Below are 19802 nucleotides of genomic sequence, written 5' to 3' on the forward strand. Positions count from 1 at the left end.
TTTTTTATATTGTCAAGTTAGCTCACATACAGTGTAGTCTTGGCTTCAGGAGTAGATTCCCATGATTTATCACTTACATACAACAACATCCAGTACTCATCCCAACAAGTGCCCTCCTCAATGTCCATCACCCACTTTTCTCACCCCCGAAACCCAACACTCCTTTTATTCTGTGCTTCCTCATTCCCTCCCTCTCTTTATGCAAGTGTGAGACTCGCACTGTGATCTGAATTATTTCCTTGCTTTCTCCTCTCTCCTCCTTCAGTGTGTTTCTTGTGTATCTCATCTCATCTTGGAGGCTGATTCTTGGCAAAGTAAAACCAATGGTACCAAGAATGGTCCAAAAACTTGGCAAGAAGACAGAGATTTTGGACTGATTCACCACACGGTGGTGAAGAACACAATACGCTGAGCAGTGTGTGGGGCCTGGGTTATCCCTGGAACTAGGAAGTAGTCGCGTTGCAGTGCTCCATGACTCATGAACTTGAGAGACATGGGGAGGGTGGGGGGAGTGACCATGCGGAATCAGTTGGTTGAGGCCAACCTGGACGGATATATCCTGATGAGGGATAATGAAGAATCAAAGGCTGTTAACTAGCAGTAAAGACTTGTTACTTTGTGAGGGCCAGGGAGCACTCTGCGGTGGCTTACAAGGAAGCCATGTCTTCTGCAGTGGAAAAACAGATGACTCAATACTTTTATGGTTAGAGTCCTGAGCTTCAGAGATGTTTGAATGCTCAGCCATTATAGGTCTGTAAAACTAGGGTCATGTACAGGATTGGGAAAATGGGAGGCCTTGAAATATGGGTGGGGTTATCTGGCTGAATGTCTCTGAAGATTTTGGTACTGTAGATAGGGCCCGTCTGTCCCTGTCAAGATGTGCTTGAAGATGCTGCAGAAGGTTTTCCCCTGCAAGGAAACAGATACCTGTCAGGAGCTATCCCTGCCTCTTCTCCTAGATGCCTGTACTGACCATGCTTCTAGCTTCTGTAAACTTGATGCTTGAATATCTGTTCTATATGCATATGCTGGTTACGCCTTATAATGGACAACCTGTTAATACACCTGAGTCACCTTGCCTTGGCCTCCTGCCTCCCTCATCTCCCTCCCTACCCTTAGGAAAAATCCTTTTCTGATACAAACCAACTAATCCAGAGTCTACACTCACACTCAAGGCCATTGTCTATCTACCCTAATAACTCCAAGCCCAGGTACAGGACAACTAGGGACAACCTCATGCCCCAGATACCACTGAAATTACTCAAACCAGACACTAAGCTTGCTTACCATGTTTAGCTTGTTCTTTCCTGTAGAAATCACAGTGAAAGCTCTGGCATCCCATTCCCCATCTCCCTCTGCCTCCTGACAAATCACAGGGCTTCCCTGTGTGGCCCTTCTGTGGCATGACATGCCCTCTCCTCTTGGGAACTGTGAGTATTAAACTATCTTTTCAATGGCCATCATTTCCTGATCTGTTGGCCTTCCTGTACCTCAGATTTCCTATTAATACACTATATTTTAAGTCAATGCTAGGCCAGTAGCAAAGATAGATCCCAACATGACCTAGCTAGAGACATATCAGGCCTGATAAGGGAGGAAGGAGACTTTATCCTGAAGACACTGTAAGAATTAGCTTAGTTGGTGTGAGTTGGCTGAAGCTGGGGTCGCGTGCCTAGGGTTGGATTTTGAAGTTGTTTGATCAAAGGGTTTGGAATGTAAAATTGGATGAGCAAGAATTCCGTAGCTTATGGGCACTTTCTGAGGCCTTGGAGTTTAACATTCTGTCAAGAAACCCAGGTAATGGGAGTTTTTGTTGCTGGAGTATCTCTGAGAATTCTGGAAAAAGGGATGGTCTGTCCTCAATGAAGGGTAAATGCTTGAGTTACTCTGGAAGGTGGGAGAGGAAGAAATAAAGAGGCCGAGGGGAAGTAGATAGCATTTATGGATATTTCAGGTAAGGCCAGAAGACCTCGAGAAGGCCCAGAGGACACAACATTCACCAAGGGTATTAATCACTCACTGGCACTTGGGGCACCAACATCACTAAGAAGCTTGGTGGAGGCCCTCCTCTGTTGGCGAGGGCTGGCAGGAGCAGTGGCCATAGTAATGGGTCAATGTCACCCTTCAGGATGATGGAGTAAACAGAAGCCCGGTGCTGAATCTGTTTGATGAGATTTACTTTGCAAACAGTGTGCTATTATGACCTGTGGACCAGATGGAGTATTTCTAGAACTTTTAGAGGCTGAAGAATCTCTGGCTTATAACCTGATAATGGCGCAAATTGATTACCACTCCCGATGCCTCTTGTCTGGACACCCCAGACTTTGAATGTGTCCTTAATAGCCTCTTGACTAAAGATGGTTCAGATGTGAGACACATAAAAGAGGCTGAACTTGTAAATATCTCAATAAATCTAGCTATATTCTTGCTGAAAATGCCCAATAGCCACTGGGGGAAAAAAAAGAATCTATTGAAGGACTATAGCCCATTATATCCATGTGACTGCAGCAAGAGCTTATTATTCTCATACTAGCCCTTGTAATACACCCGTCTGTCGCAAAGACACATTGGTGTGGATACCACTTTGCACAAGATTTAAGGGCTATGAGGGAGATTTTACTTTTCTACTTCTCTGTTATCTCTAACATTATCCTATTCTCAATCCCTGAGACTGCTGATACTTTACAGCTATGGAACTATGCTCAGCATTCTTTAGTATATCCTTTCTCCTGGACTCCCTGTACCTCTTGGCATTCACTTGGGAAAATCAGCAATGCACATAGAACGTTGTGCCCAAGAGTTCATGGAAGCATCCACTTACTTCCTGAAAATACAAAACTGTACCTGAGCCGTTAGAGACATCCAGTGTCCCGAGGACTCCACTTTTATACAATATATGATCTTCTGCTTGTTCTCAAGATCGAGAGTTTTGCAGAATTGATTTCTTCCACTTGCTGACATTATCAGTGTACAGGGGCACAGAGCCTCTAAGGATAAACTCCCAATTTTACCAGAAGCCAAGTACATTTTCTTGGCCATGGCATAAACTAAAAATTAAGAGTCTCTTTCCTCTTAGATGGGAACCTGTTCCTGACTTTCGTGGCCAATTAACAAAAGACAGCTTAGAGGATTTCTTGGTCCCAAAGGATATTGGAGACATTGGATTCCTAACTTTTTTTGGACCAGCTGTTCTTTCCTATAAGCTAATGAAAACTGACACTCCTGAGCCCTTGTATTACACCGACTTCCTGAAGAATGGCTTTTACAACTTAAAGGATTCTCCAATAATCATAAATCTATTTGTACATTGACACAAGTTATGCGAATTCTAACTTAACAAGAACATGGACATCAGAGACCCATTGGTGATTAAATCTTCACATTTGTTTCATTACAAAAACCTACCCTCCTTGTTTGCACACAGTGGCAGCAGTTCAAGGTCAACAGAGGGCCCTGCTGACGTAGTCTTAAGATCTCCACTTAACCCCATGATCCCTCACACCATTCAAACTGTCCTTTTGACTGAATGCACAGGACATTTTTCTGTTTCTAGAATGACTTCTTTTGAAATCCTTTAGCTTTTACCTGCACACATTTCTATCCATTGCTGAAACATCCTAAAACCTGTCCTTCTCCTCCCAGAGGAGAGAGAATCTCATGACTGCTGTGAACTTACTTGGGAGCTTTTCTTGGCTTCCTCTGGCCTTCTTGAAACCCCTTTAGACATCCTAGATTGTGAATTATGTATGGATGAATCCTGTTTGAGAACCGAACAAGAAAGCTATCAAGCTGGATATAAAATCAGAACCCACTAAGGCTTGTTCGAATCCAACCCTCCCTGAGACGTGAAATATGCACAAGTTGCCACAAGTGTAGCCCTTACTAAGGCCTGCCAGTTAGCTGAGGTAAATGAGCAAATGTCTATACAGAAATGGTTTTGGAGTGGTTCAAGATTTGGGTCTGCTTTGGAAGAAACACCACTTCTTAATTGCAGCTGATGTACTCCCATTAAACAAGGCAACCACATAAAAGCAGTTTTGAGAAACAAAGGTTCATCTTTTAGCAGATGAATATACTAAACAAGCTATGTTAACACATGCAGGACACCCAACAAGTCCAGAATTCAAAGCCAAAATGAATGTCTGACTATTGGCATCGAGTCTTGAGTTGATTCCAGAATCAAGTACCTGTTTCTGAAATAACACATTGGAAAGGATCAGATTGCTTGCTTCACCCAGATGGCATCTGGTGGCACCGAGATGGTGATTTGGTCTGCGTTGAGGGGCTGAAATAGAGTGTCTGAAAGAACCAAGCCCTACCGTCCATGGAAAGGAAAGTACAAAAAATGTCCTAAATAAGTATTCACAGGGAAACCTTAGGGAGATTTCAGAGCACATCTTTGCTGCACCTTCTAGCTGTGAAGTCCCAAACCCTTTGGAAACTGTAAAGGTGGGGCAAGGACACGAGCGCAGACTTTTAGGTCGTTTAGAACACGTGCAAATGGATTTCATTCAGTTGCCCCCTGTGTTTATGAATATGTTCTTAATCCCAGGATATTGTCTATTTTCTGCTAGGCTGGAATCATTTCCTTTCTGTAAAGTAACTGTCAAGACAGTAGACTCTGGGATTCCCACTTGAGTAATACCTATTCATCTACTTTTAGGGGTACTTTGCAGTCAGAACAGAAATTAAGGGTCTTTGTAAGGCTTTGTGTGTCACCCAGAAGCTTCATGGGTCCTCCCACCCCCCATCCTCAGAGAAATCAGCAATGATTGACACATTAAAATGGAAACTTGCAATACTCTGTGGGCAACTTCAGTTGCTGTGGTCAAAGGTTTTCCTCTTAGCTCCCCTGGTTATTAAGCCCATTGTAACAGGAATTTATAGACTATCTCCCTGTGAGCTGGCCATGGGACGCCCATTCATATGGAGATATCTGTCCTGTCTTTGACGCCCACTAGTCACAGGCTGATACATTTAAAGTTGTAGAACTTTAAGGCCAAGCTTATTTTCATTAAGCCCATTTGATTTTACCCAGAGATAAATCATAGGAAGCAAGATGTTCAGCCCAGAGACCTTCTCTACTGAAGAGGAAACCAATGTAAAAATGCTCTTAAACCTTATTGGAGGGACCCTGCACCACAAGCACTGCAGTGAAACTCCTGGGAACTGCTCCTTGGATTCATGTCTCTTAGTTAAAAAGGCAAATACACCCACCTCCTAGACATGAATGGCCATGTAAGATCAAACACTGAGAATCTCTTAGGCTCTCCAGAAGCAAATGACATCCTAAAGTAGACATCTTTCTCCAGAACTTCAGATCCAAACCCATTAATGCTGGAAGCAATTGATTGCCAGCCCCTTCTTTATCTCTTTCCTTTTTTTTTCCTATTATCTTCCTTCTCTGTTGGTTTAAGGATTTTGATTGTAAAAATGACATTCTTTAAGTTTCTTCCCCTATTCAAATCATTTTGGGTAAATTAGTATTACATACAAATTTATTAATATTAAGCCTCCCTTTCTGCAGACCTGGGTGGGGATGAGATTGTTCTGGCCGATCCAAGATCAGACAGAATCTTGGTTAAGAGGCATTGTCTAAAGCCTGGGACACCTGAGTGATACAGTGCATTAAGCGTCTGGCTCTTGATTTTTGGCTCAGGTCATGATCTCACAGCTGGTGAGTTCGAGCCCCGCATCAGGCTCTGTGCTGACAGCTCAGGCCTGGAGCCTGCTTCAGATTCTGTATATCCCTCTCTCTCTCTGCCCCTTCCCCACTCACACTCTGTCTCTCCTTCTCTTAGAAATAAACATTAAATTTTTTTTAAAAGTAAATAAATAAACATTAAAAAAGAAGAGGCATTGTGCAAGTCTCACTAGATTCACTTACAAGAATTACTAAATTCTCACGTTAATGTTTGCCTCCATAATCATGGATCTGTTTTTTCCCAGAGGTTGTAATGCTTTTATGTAGCCACCCACTCAACAAATGATTGAAATTCAACTACAAGTTATAAGAAGCTCTGTTGGCAGTCATTGGCAAAGAGACTAAGGCTGCTGTTGACCAGTGGTATAGATCAAGCATCCTGAAAACAAAACAAAAGCAAGATGTGGTCAAATGATGAGACTCAAAATCCCTGCGGACCAACAAGAGAGACAGAGAAAGCAAGAGTGCCCGAAATGTTCCCCACTGAGCCTTGCGACACTTGAGTCCCCGTGACCACTCCTCCTCAGTTTTCTTGGAAAGCCCTAATGACTTTAGTGCCCACATGTGTCGATGGACCTAAACTGCTCAGTCAAAGACTCTCAGACCACAAGAAGAATTCTTTCTTTCTCTGGATCCCATCTTTGATGAACTAACTCCTGAAATACGCTGAAACAAATCTCGAAAGTTTTGTATCTCTTTGTTTCTTCCTCAAAGTAACACACACACACACACACACACACACACACACACACACACACTCCTCCCTCCCTCAGGGTCTGCTTGAAAGGCTCTTACCTCCCTGTACTTACTTTGCCTAATTAATTCCTACTCAATCTGCAGATCTCAAGATCACAAAGGTCGTGTTTTTGGGAAAGCTTTCCTGGTGCCCTGTTCTATGCTCTTTTCCTTATGACACGTATTCTAATTTCTACTTAATTTTTCACTGTGATTATTTGATTATTATCTTTCTTCCCTAACAAACTGTTAAGATTCACAAGGGCAAGAATTGGATTAGATTTGTAACCATTTGATCCCCAGCCACCAACCGCAATGCTTGGTGTATGGTAGCCTCTTGGTCAAATGTCTGTTGAAAGAAAGGTTAAAAAGGATGGAATGAACACATTATATTAATTAATTCCTTCATAACAATAAGCAGGAGTGATTTTATCTATGGGACCAGTATATTTCAAATACCTAAACTACACATTTCTGCATTGTCTCTTTAGCAGAGATGCCTTGATGCTGTTTTATGTTTTGATTAGTGGAACTGACTTCATTTCTCCGCATATGGCATCATTCTGTGTTTAGATTTGTTATTACCTGTAATCAGATAACCATCAGATCTTGTTGCTTTGCGAGCTCAGACCACTTCATTAGTGGAGGAGGAGGAGAAGAAAGAGAGAGGGGAGAAGGAGTAATTTTCAGAATGAGAAACATTTATAGTCGAACAAAGTATATTTCCTTACTGTTTCATTTTTGGAGGTAACTTGACTTGGTTTATTATATATCCAGGGTTACCATCAGCTACAGTTTGGCTGAAAGAGATCTGATTTTTGCCTGATTAGGCAGGGCCTCAATTAGCGTGTGATGTGTTTTCCATGCCCTTTTGGAGGGAAAATTGTGAGCTGTCGTAACATGGCTCTAAATGGAAAGAGAATGTCAAAACTTCTTATAAAACACTGTAGGATATTTCAATTCTGTTAGCGAGAAAGAGCACAAATTTAATTATGGATCAAAATGCCTTCTGTATCAAGTGGAGAGAGGTGGATATTGGAAATCCTGTGGTGCTACTTATTCTTCAATGTGACAAGAAACTAGAAACCTAAATATCCAAGTGATTCAATTTATATTTGTTCCCATGGTTTCTAATGGGTTGGAATACTTCACACAGTTCTCTCTGAAAATAAAAAGGTTAATGAATTTTTCTGACAATATGCAAATATATTAAAGCCTGTTTTTATGGCCTCAGGCAGCACCCACAAACATGCACATTTGTAACCCATGGGGTAGTGGTAATTTACTGCCAATACCACACTTACTAACAGTGAGGTAACACGTTGTCACATATCACTTGATTATATCATTCCTGGAATGAAATGTCTAGAAATAGAGGCTTCTATAACAGCATCACATGCCAAGCCCAGAGGTAGGAAAACAAATATCAGGACAGAGAACCTGTTTTCACTTGTCTTTAGCAAATGCCTTATCTGTAGAATGATACCTAATCACAACATGGCTGCCGTCCACTGTTCTCCTGTGGATAACCTTTAATTATTGGAAGCTATTTTCACGGCTTTTAACATTGTCTATCTTAGGTTACCAAGAAAAATGGCATGAGTCTATTTTCACATTAATCAATATGAACTAATCTATCACATAGTAAAGACTTGGAGGTCATTGATGAATGATGGGTGATGAGTCACTCAACCACTATCGACTTCAACAATAAGGCTAATGATATATTCTCCAGCCTTCATTAGACTGTAATAACTCAATAAAGGCAGTTAATGAGTAATTTTTCTTGATTCTAGTGAGTGTAAATAATCCCAAAGCAAGATTGTTGGCTTTACTTATGTTGCAGATTATATCTGAAAAATACTGCTTTATGGAATTTTTTTATGCCTAATTTTTCAATTTTGAAAGAAACATCACTTATCAACTTGCCTCAGTAACTGTATTTGTCATAGGTAGAATGGCCTGTCAGAGATGTCCACAGCCTAATACCAGAACATGTGACTATGTCATGTTGTGTGGCAAAAGAGACCTTACTTATGCAATTAGGCTCATGCACCTTAGAATAGAGAAATTTTCTTGGAATGCTTGGGTGGGTCCAATTTAATCCATGAGCCTTTAAAAAAAGCGCAGGATTTTCTGTACCTGGACTCGAAGGGCGGCTGCGGCCGAAGGAGAAGGCGGTGGAGACATGGAGGGGCATTTGAAGTATGAGAAAGCCTGGACCCCACCGTTGCTGGTTTGGAGACGGAAGCGGCGACGTGACGAGGAACACTGGAAGCCCCCTGGTGCCGACAGAGACACCTGCCGACAGCCAGCGATGAAAGGAGGAGCCCAGCCCCTCCTTCCAGTGCTGCTAGAAACTGAATCGGGCCAACAACTTGAAGGAGCTTGAAGTGGGGTCTTTCCCAGAGCCTCCAGGGAAAACGTGGCACGGCCCACACCTTGATTTTGGCCTAGTGGGACCCAGCAAAGGATTGAGCGGAGTCAGTTTGTGCTTGAATTTATGACTAACAGCGCCAGAGTGGACAGGAGCCAGGGCAAAGACAGTAGAGAAAGTGCAGAAACAAGAAAGGAAATCATTGACTGGCTACGGCGTACAGCCTAGCTGGCTCTTCGTGATGGGTCATCCTCAGTATTTTGATTTCGTCACCTTGAGGCGTTAGATTTTGGTTTGCTTCTGTAGACTGCCAGGCCATTAGAGCCGCCTCAGTTTAATGGCCGCTTTGATTAATCAAACACACAATATTCTTGAATCTTAAGATTTAATGAATTAAGTGTCTTATTAAATGTATTGATGTGTAAACTATTTCATGGAAAACATCTATCCACATATCTTTTTGTTTCCAGGGTTCATTTTCTATGACGTTTCAATTTCTCGATAGGAAAAAAAAACCTGAGAAACTAAAAGCTTTGAACTCATTGAAAATCTTTTTTTAAAATGTTTTATTCATTTTTGAGAGAGAGAGAGAGACAGAGACAGAGAGAGACAGAGAGAGACAGAGAGAGAGACAGAGAACGTGTGGGGGAGAGGCAGAGAGGGGGAGACACAGAATCCGAAGCAGGCTCCAGGCTCTGAGCTGTCAGCACAGAGGCCAATGTGGGGCTTGAACTCGCAAACCGCAAGATCATGACCTGAGCCTAAGTCAGATGCTTAACCGACTGAGCCACCCAGGTGCCCCAAACTCTCTTGTAAATCTTGAAGAAACATATTCCAAGACAGATTTAAACTTGGCAAAATGTTTCCTTCCATATTTCGCCATTACTTTCTTCTTCTTGCCTAACCAGGCAGAAAAGCCCTCTCTGGAAAATTGGAAGCCATAGGTAACCCTGTCATGCTTCCGTTCATCTCACACCTGCTGCTGTAGAGAGTCCTTCTTTCTTATTATCTCCGTGGCGGATTTTGCCCTTGGACATTTTTGCCCAGTGGGAGTATAAAAATAGGCAGGCTGTTGATGAAAAGGATTTTGTTTTTCTGAATTGGTCCTTTTAATTTAAAAGATGTGGAGAAGAGAGAGATTCCTTTACTTGGTTTCCCTGCAATCCCGTGGGGCTGAACAATAGCACCTATAAGACCAAAGTGCGCATCACTCGTGATTTCTCACTCCTCCTGTTGTGGTACTTTGCACTCAGAGTACTCAATAAAGGTCTGTAGAATGAATGAGTGATGGTGTGAGCACTCATCTACTATAGGATTTGGGGGGCTATATCACTGAGTGCTGAAGTCCACTTTTTATGTAAACATTTTTCCATAAATTTGTAGCAGTCTTATACTATGCTCAATGTCCTATATATAATATCCCCTCTAATTTGGAGTACTGTGTCTCTATATCACAGGAGGGACGGTATCCTATGTTTCTGGTCTGTAGGAACCTATTTCTGCTCTTGTTCTGCAAACAATATACAAAGACCTCTGAAGTGTTAAGTGTAGGATTTATCCTAAAGCTGCAAGGACAGGGACTCTGTGAGCTGTCATCATTCCTCCAGGCCGTGGAGTGGTGCAATGATTTGCCACCCCCCGGGGCTAATTAGGGACTTACACTGGGACTGACGCCTAAGGTGTGCCCCGAGGTAACCACAGTGATATCTGTAAAACCAAAAATCCTACCAGCTCGAGAGCTAGCTGGGAAGGGTGTGCCCGGGGATAATTTAATTCTGGAACATACACAACGTATTAAGGTTTTCTGATTTTTACGGAAATAGGTATTTCTTTTGGAAAAATTTGAGGCTGGGAATAATAACTGTGAAATTTGACTTTTTAATTTTACCGGGGCTGCTTTCTTCCAAGAGCGAAAGAGAGTTTCCCTTAGATGATTATGAAAAAATTATCTTCTATCTTCTGTAGTCCTTATTTATGGATCTTTTTCGTGACTCAGAATGCTTACGAATATGTATCTGAAAAGAATTACATCATGAAAATATGTTATACTTAATTCTTAAAATTTGAAAGAAATACCTCTTATCAATGTGTAAAGTGTTGAATTGTGTCCCCTTCAGAATTAACGTCTGGAAGTTCTAACACCCCAGTACCTCCTGATGCGACCTTATTTGAAAACACAACCATTGCAAATGTAATTAGTTAAGATGAGGTCGTACCAGAATACGCTGAATGCTTAATCCCGCATGATGGTTTCTTCATTAGAGGGGTGATTTGGACACAGGCAAGCGTACACGGAGAATAGCAAGTGGACGCGAGAGAAGCCATCTATGAGGCAAGAAGACAGACCTCGAACACACCCTTCCCTTGCAGCCTCAGAAGGAACCAGTCTGACCAGAACCTTGGTTTCGGACTTCTGGCTCCCAGAGCTGTCGAGACACAAAATTTCTTGCTAAAGCCGTCCAGTTTTTGGCAGTTTGTTACGGCAGTCCTAGGAAATTGATGCATATTAACAAACAAACAAACAAACAAACAAACAAACAAACAGTTCAGTTATCCACATGCTCCCATATGCTCTCTGTATGGTGGGCATATCCACATGCCACATGCTCTCTGTATGGTGGGCAGAATGGTCTCCCGGAGGTATCCAAACCGTGATACACAGACCTGTGTGTCACATGGCGGAGGGGCCCTGTAATTGCAATTAAGCTTTTGAACCTTAAAGGGGGGGGGTGGTTATTTGGGATATCCAATTATATGTAATGATCACAAAGCCACAGACAAGCTCTATCGTGTCGAGGGGGTGAATGGTGTTCTATTTTACACGTCATCTGAGACAGAAGATATAGCAGCTTCGGGGGACCCCTGGAGATCATGTGATTTGAAGTAACAACTGAGTGTCTTTCAAGGTCCGAATTGTATCTTCTATTATTATCATTATTTATATGGATTAAAAAGCAACATTAATCTCATTTGAAATTCCAAAGGATATCGGGGACACTGCAAGATTTTTTACTTGGGTTAATTATGGGTCACAAATAATGAGGACTCCTTTTAGGCTCAATCTTTCATGTTTTTTTTTTTTTTAATATTTATTTATTTTGAGAGAGAGAGAGACAGAGAGAGAGACAGAGAGAGGGAGAGAGAGAATGAGTGGGGAAGGGGGAGAGAGAGACGGAGACACAGAATCCCAAGCAGGCTCCAGGCTCCGAGCTGGCAGCACAGAACCCAACGCGGGGCTCAAACCCACGAACCGTGAGATCACGACCTGAGCTGAAGTTGAATGCTTCCCTGACTGAGCCACCCAGGTGCCCCCAGTCTTTCATGTTTTCCAACAGATTCTGTACAATTAGGAAAGCTACTCCGCTGTTTTATACACCATTCAGTTCTCTTCAGGAAATCAAATTTCACATAGGTAGAAACATGTGTTTCTTCCCAACAGAAATAGTCATTTTAAGGATTTTAAAAACACTTTTTTTATTTAGAGGCTTTTCAGAGTGATTGCTTTTTCTTAATCCTGTACATTGTTTATTGATTTTTAAGTGCTTCTAACATTTTACACGTTTTGCCCTGTAGTCTAAGCCTCGTAATTGTTCTTCTCTTCTCTCTCCGTCAAATTGGCTGTTATTTTCAAGTCACCCGTCCATACCACACCCTACCAGCTGACCCTTTTCCATTTCCTCTGGGCCTTAATGTAGTTTTCTTTCACTGTCAACCTGAGACATGTCTTTTCAGCACACAGAACATCCTTTATGTCAGGAAGTTGGTCTAATGTTCGTGTCCTTGATATTGAAGAATGCTAATAGAGGTCTCTCGATGAGTGTGGTCACGTGTGTGTGAGTACGGGTGGCCCAATATTGCATTTTAAGAGAAAATTCCTTTAGTGACATTTCTTTTCAGTACTTTGCCTATTATAGAGATGAGTGAACACAATCCTTTTAAGTGTATTGGTTACTGATTAATCTTTTGTCTTAAATCTCAAGTTGGATCTAAATCATTACAAAGAAACCGCATTATTTTTCTAAAAAGATGCCATTTCTGTGTGATTGGTTTTGACATCAGCTGAAAGCCTGCATACGAGGTGGCAGCTAAATACACCATTTGCTTAGTTTATAAAGTTATGAATTTGTCTTTTTATGAATTTGTCAGTTTGCCCTCAAGTCCCAGCTTCTGGGTTAAGAGACGCTCCGTCCAAAGACCCCCTGAACGCTGCACACAATTCCTTTCTTCACAAGCTCCCTGTCGTCACCTACTGAGGGCTCCAGAGGTCAGGCAAGGGGGCTGCTGAGCACTGAAGGAGCCGGTTCTCTTTGACTTGCAAGCGGCAGCAAATTAATATTTTTGGAGTTATTTAAAGGAGGTTTTGTGGATATCCCACTGATATGAGAATTAATTCATTACTTGTGGGTTATTAATGCATACTCAGCAAATAGGTTGTTCAGATTGCTAAGAAGAGGAAAATATAAGGCTAATTAAACTTCTCATGTACTTTTTAGATTTCAATTTGTAACTTTCAAAAAAATGTGTGCTTTGGATAAAAAAAGGTCTTTTTTTTTTTAAAAAAATAAAGATTTAAAATGGACAATTTATAGAAACAAAATCACCCTAAAAACCTCATCATAGTAGTTCCAGAGGAGAGACTGAAGGATAGATTTTGATTTTCATGGTGTTCTCATAAACTAAGGAGGTCTAAAAAACAATCACTACAATTCCTCATGAGTCTTATTTAAAATTCTAAGGTCTCATTATACATGAGAAAGAAAAAAATATTATTCTTATGCAAAACACAGAGAAGAGATAGGTGATATAAATTTACTTAATCTGATTTGAGACCCACTTTATCTTCTAGCTGCATTTGAGATTTGAGGCTTTATTTCCCATCTCTGTCATTGATTCCCATAAGACTCCAGCAAGCCTGAAGGCCCACCGCTAGTCTGTACGACATCTCTGAATAAATTAGAACAGGCTTTCTCTCTGGGTGGATGCAATTCTGCAGGTACAGAGCCTTGTGCCTTTGTGAGAAGACAGGTGTCCTGGAGAAGTGTGAATGGCTTTGCTGATGGTTTCAGCACTGCTTACCTTGAGGGTGGTTTTCCTGTGCATTGATGCCTTTGGGCCATGTCTGGATGACCAGTCATATCATGAGTTTATATTTTATTATGACCATAGTCCTATGTTGCTTCCAACCTTATTATTCTTTCTACCCCTCCTCCCCACCACCTCCTTATTCTTAAAAAAAAGTTATGTCATACCTACAGCTTGACAGTCAGCTGTCTATTCCCACACAAAGCTGTCATTGGAATCCTCCCTCAGGAGAAAGAGCTCAAGTGGAAAGACCCATCTACAAATCAGCAGAGGAAATCTCTGCCAGCCCTTAAGAATCACCAGACACATGAGGGGACCCAAGAGCATGAAAGAGAAAAATGAAGACAGACAACAGAGCTGGTACTGGAGAGGCAGAAATAATACAGAAACTAAAGAGAGTTAAAATACACCTACTTAAAATATTTCTTTCATTAATATATCCGGAGAGACATAAGAAGATATTACAGTCATTGCAGAGAACAGAATGGTATGGAAAATGAATCATTTAAGAAACAAGAAAGAGTTTATAGAACTTAAAAGAGTTTGAGTAATTCCCCAGAATATAGAGCAATGAGATGAAAAATGGAAATATTAGACCAAAATGCAGTGCAGATATGAAACAGAATTTATTGGAGATAGGAGGAATTTGACCACAAGAGAAACACTAGAGCGTATGTGTCCCCCTACCTCTCATTGTTCCACATATAGACCAGATGGTCTGCATGATGACGGTCAGTGCTGTGGCCAAGAAGTGTCCCCTAATGTCCCATGTATTTATAGGTGTGGTGAGAGAACATCTGTGTGATTTGTTTTGTTTTGTTTTTCTTTTTTAATTCATTTAAAATTTATATTTAGTTTTAAAACTCCAGTATGTATTTATATATCTCTATGTAGATGTATAAATATATATATTTGATTCCCATTAAAGTACAGTGTTTAAGTACAGGGTTTTATTAGTTTCAGGCACACAACATAGGGGTTCAACAATTCTGTTCGCTGATCAGTGCTGATCATGTTAAGTGTACTCCTAACCTCCTTCACCTCTTTCACCATCCTTCCATCCACTGGCCCTCTGGCCACCACCAGTTCTCTCTGTTTAAGAGTCTGTCTGGGGGCCCCTGGGTGGCTCAGTCGGTTAGGTGTCCGACTTCAGTTCAGGTCATGATCTCATGGTTTATAGGTTCAAGCCCCATGTCGGGCTGTGTGCTGACAGCTCAGAGCCTGAGCCAGCTTAGGATTGTGTGTCTCCCTCTCTCTCTCTGCCCTTCCCAACTGGTGCTCTGTTTTGGTCTCTCTCAAAAATAAATACACATAAAAAAGAGTCTTTTTCTTGTCTGTCTTTTTCTTTGTTCATTTGTTTCATTTCTTAAATTCCACCTGAGGGTAAAACCATATCGTATTTGTCTTTCTCTGACTGACTTATGTCACTTAGCATTATACCTTCCAAATGCAGCCATGTTGTTGCCAATGGCAAGATTTCATTCTTTTTTTATGCCTGGGCAATATGCATTCTTCTTAATCCATTCTCTATTGGTGGACACATGGGCTGTTTCCATATCTTGGCCATTGAAACAATGCTGCAGTAAACATAGGAGTGCATATATCTTTTTAAATTAGTGTTTTCATATTCTTTAGGTAAAGAGCCAGTAGTAGAATTAGTGGACCATATGGTAATTCTGTTTTGAATTTTTTGAGGAATCTCCACACTCTTCTCCAGAATGGCTGTACCAGTTTGCATTCCCACCAACAGTGCAAGAGGGTTCCCCTTTCTCCACATCCTCACCAACACCTGTTGTTTCTTGTGTTGTTGAATTTAGCCATTATGACAGGTGATATATCACTGTGGGTTTTTGTTTTCTTTTTAATGAACTTGTTTTTAATTAATAATTTAATTTTTAATTTGCATCCAAGTTAGTTAGTTAGCATATGGTGCAACAATGATTTCAGGAGTAGATTCCTTTTTTAAAAAATTTTTAAAAATCTTTTTCAATGTTGATTTATTTATTTTGAGAGAGAGAGAGAGAGAGTGAGTGAGTGGGGTAGGGGCGGAAAGAGAGGGAGACATGGAATCTGAAGTAGGCTTCAGGCTCTAAGCTGTCAGCACAGAGCCCGATGCAGGGCTTGAACTCATGAATTGTGAGATCATGACCTGAACCGAAGTCAGACGTTTAACCAACTGAGCCACCCAGGCGCCCCTCAGGAGTAGACTCCTTAATGCCTCTTACCCATTTAGCCCATACCCCCTCCCATAACCCCTCCAGCAACCCTCTGCTCTCTATATTTAAGAGTCTCTTATGTTTTGTCCCCCTCCCTGTTTTTATATTATTTTTGCTTCCCTTCCCTTATGTTCTTCTGTTTTGTCTCTTAAACTCCTCATATGAGTAAAGTCATATAATATTTGTCTTTCTCTGACTAATTTTGCTTAGCATATGACCCTCCAGTTCCATCCATGTAGCTGCAAATGACAAGATTTCATTCTTTTTTATTGCCAAGTAATACTCCATTGTATATATATATATATATATATATATATATATATATATATATATACCACATTTTCTTTATCCATTCATCCATCGATGGGCATCTGGGCTCTTTCCATACTTTGGCTATTGTCAATAGTGCTGGTATAAACATTGGGATGCATGTGCCCCTTCGAAACAGCATACCAGTATCCCTTGGATAAATACCTAGTAGTGCAATTGCTGGGTCGTAGGGTAGTTCTATTTTTAATGTTTTGAGGAACCTTCATACTGTTTTCCAGAGCGGCTGCACCAGTTTGCATTCCCACCAGCAGGGCAAAAGAGATCCTCTCTCTCTGCATCTTCTCCAACCTCTGTTGTTGCCTGAGTTACTAATGTGAGCCATTCTGACAGGTGTCAGGTGGTATCCCATTGTGGTTTTGATTTTTATTTCTCTGATGATGAGTGATGTGGAGCATTTTTTCATCTGTCAGTTGGCCATCTGGATGTCTTCTTTGGAGAAGTGTCTTTTGCCCATTTCTTCACTGGATTATTTGTTTTTTGGGTGTTGAGTTTGATAAGTTCTCTATAGATTTTGGATACTAACCCTTTATCTGATTATGTCGTTTGCAAATATCTTCTCCCATTCTGTCAGTTGCCTTTTAGTTTTGCTGATTGTTTCCTTTGCAGTTCAGAAGCTTTTTATCTTGATGAGGTCCCAATAGTTCATTTTTGTTTTTGTTTCCCTTGCCTCTGGAGACGTGTTAAGTAAGAAGTTGCTGCAGCTGAGGTCAAAGAGGTTGTTGCTTGCTTTCTCCTCTAGGAATTTGATGGCTTCCTGTCTTACATTTTGGTCTTTCATCCATTTTGAGTTTATTTTTGTGTATGGTGTAAGAAAGTGGTCCAGGTTCATTTTTCTGCATGTTGCTGTCCAGTTTTCCCAGCTGCTGAAGAGACTGTCTTTATTCCATTGGATATTCTTTCCTGCTTTGTCAAAAGTTAGTTGGCTGCATATTTGTGCGTCCATTTCTGGGTTCTCTATTCTGTTCCCTTAGTGTGAGTGTCTGTTTTTGTGCCACATCTGTGTGATTTTCTAAGAGTGGAAACTCCTTGGTCATGTATGTAGACTTACTAGGAAGGAGAGTTTTCAGGAGCCTACTGGTTGTTGTCATCCTATTTCTGTGTTGAATTCACTGTGACATCCTTAGTCTGTTCTCTACCAAGCTACCAAAGCAGAGAGGATATGGGCCTCTATAATCAGCTAGATAGTCTCTCCTCAGAGACACTGATGATTTGAAGATACAGGATGACTCTAAAAATTCCAAAATGAGACAAAAAAGAGAATGTAGATCAGAACACATTTTCAAAAAAACAAAAAAAATAATAATTTCTTAGTACTGAGGAATGACCTAAATCTTTTTACTGAAAGAGTCTAAAGAATGAAGAAAGTGAAAATAAGTACAGACTAAACATGTCCTCAAGATTTTTAAAATAACAAGGATATAGAGAAGTTTGTAAAATCTGAGAAGAAAAATCAAGCAAACCCAAATCTGGTTACTGATAGAAGAAATGAGAATCAGATTAACAGCAGCCTTTTTTTTTTTATCTCCAAAATCAATGGAAGAAGATAGCAGAGGAACACCTTCAAAATTCTGTGATCTTATTTGGAACCCATATTTAAAACACAGTTAATGGTGTTAAGGGTCTCTGGCTTCACAAGGGTGAGGCCAGAGAAAACTTATTTTCAGATATTTGAGTATTTAAAACATTAATTACCTCCATGCCTTTGCTTAGAAAGTTAATTAAGTCCTCCAACAAAATGATAGGTAAATCAAGATGTGGGCTTGGGATCTAGGAGAGAATGGGTTTATCCTAGATGGGAGTTTCCAGCATGGTAGTTAATAGCACTACCAGAGAAATTAAAGCACACAAAAACTGCAGGAAAAAACCAAATTGCCAATCCAAAGCTATGGTTCAAGTACAATGTCAACTAAATTGTGTCACAGTAATGTCACCGATACAGGATGACAAAAGAATAATTCCATTTGACAAAGTACTAGTACTTTGTCTTACACATGTCCTAGGGTCATGGCATTGGAATGTGGAAAAGGAAATACAATCCTCACGTGATACCCAAATAGTGAAAACTTGTATAGTTATAATAATGTAATTCTGTTTATTGATCTTTCAGCTTTTAGAATCAATCTATAAACTAAGCACAGAAGGCTTGCTTGTGGTGGCAGAACAAGATATCCATGTTTTCAACTTTGAAGTTATAGAAAGTCCAGTTGTGCAGAGAGCAGAGGTGAGGGGGAGTTGCATGGAAAGAGGAAAGAATGGTAAGGGTGCTAATGTTCTCACCTTACAGAGTGAAATTTGACTGATTTTGTCAAAAATTGGTGGGAATGGGAAATATTTAGAGAGAGAGAGAAGAAAGAGAGAGAGACAGAGAGAGACAGAGAGAGACAGAGAGAGAGACAGACAGAGAGAGAATGAGTGGGGGAGGGGCAGTGAGAGAGGGGGAGCGAGAGAACCCCGCTGACAGCACTGAGCCTGATGTGGGGCTCGAACTCACAAACTGTGAGATGGTGACCTGAGCCGAAATCTAAAGTCAGACGCTCAAATATATAAAAATAATTATGGAAAGGAAAGAGTATGGATCAGTATGAGCAAATTTTTATCTTTTATAGTGGGGTATAAAATATTGTTAAAATTGGGAAATGAAGGTATAAATCTATTCCTTACTGATTTATGTTAACTGTAAGAAGATGAAACAGAAGGAGTTAAGAGTTTGTCTCCAATGAATGGTGTGGTGTGTTGGCTGATGAGATCTGGGGAAGATTGGGTAAAAGGACCAAGCTTTGTCATTATGAATGCTTCTCTACCACTTGATTCATTATTATGTGCATATATTATTTTGTTAAAACATGAAAAATCACTTGAAAATGCTTAGAGTGTAAATAATTCTAGAAACATGAAAACAATCTGGTATTCCTTAGAATGTGTCTTATTTAGTGTATCACTGAGTATTTTTTAGCATATGATTACACGTACACAAGAACTACTGAATTACTGTGAAATATTCAAACAATATCAATAAAGTAAAAGTTCCTCTTAACCCTTATCCAATCCTATTCACAATGGTAATCTTCTATGTTTGGTCCTATGAGACCATTTTCTATATACTTATATTACACATATATGTACAAATATATGATTTTGTTTTATTTATGTGCATAACTTTAGCATAAATAGATCACTCTAAATATTGACGTGCAACTTCTTTTGAGCCCAGGAATATGTCTGAGAGATTTTCAGATCAGTGTGTATAGATTTGCTTCACGATACGTTCCTTTTTGTGCTCTCATTTTCTCATATCTAGGAGCAGAATTTCTGGGCAATAGGACACATGCATTCTAAACTTGATATTTATATTCTCTTA

At 40.5% G+C, this 19802-nt stretch overlaps 1 long non-coding RNA gene across 1 annotated transcript; it reads right to left on the minus strand.

The window, feature by feature from the left end:
• Positions 1-590: 590 nt before the first annotated feature.
• Positions 591-2434, minus strand: LOC122470066. The gene is made up of 2 exons (XR_006293812.1): positions 2021-2434; positions 591-909 (listed from the first exon to the last, which is right to left on the minus strand). It is a non-coding gene; the product is annotated as an uncharacterized LOC122470066 (long non-coding RNA).
• Positions 2435-19802: the final 17368 nt, after the last annotated feature.

Source organism: Prionailurus bengalensis, chromosome D3 (genome assembly GCF_016509475.1).
Source record: "Prionailurus bengalensis isolate Pbe53 chromosome D3, Fcat_Pben_1.1_paternal_pri, whole genome shotgun sequence".
Classification (NCBI taxonomy): domain Eukaryota; kingdom Metazoa; phylum Chordata; class Mammalia; order Carnivora; family Felidae; genus Prionailurus; species Prionailurus bengalensis.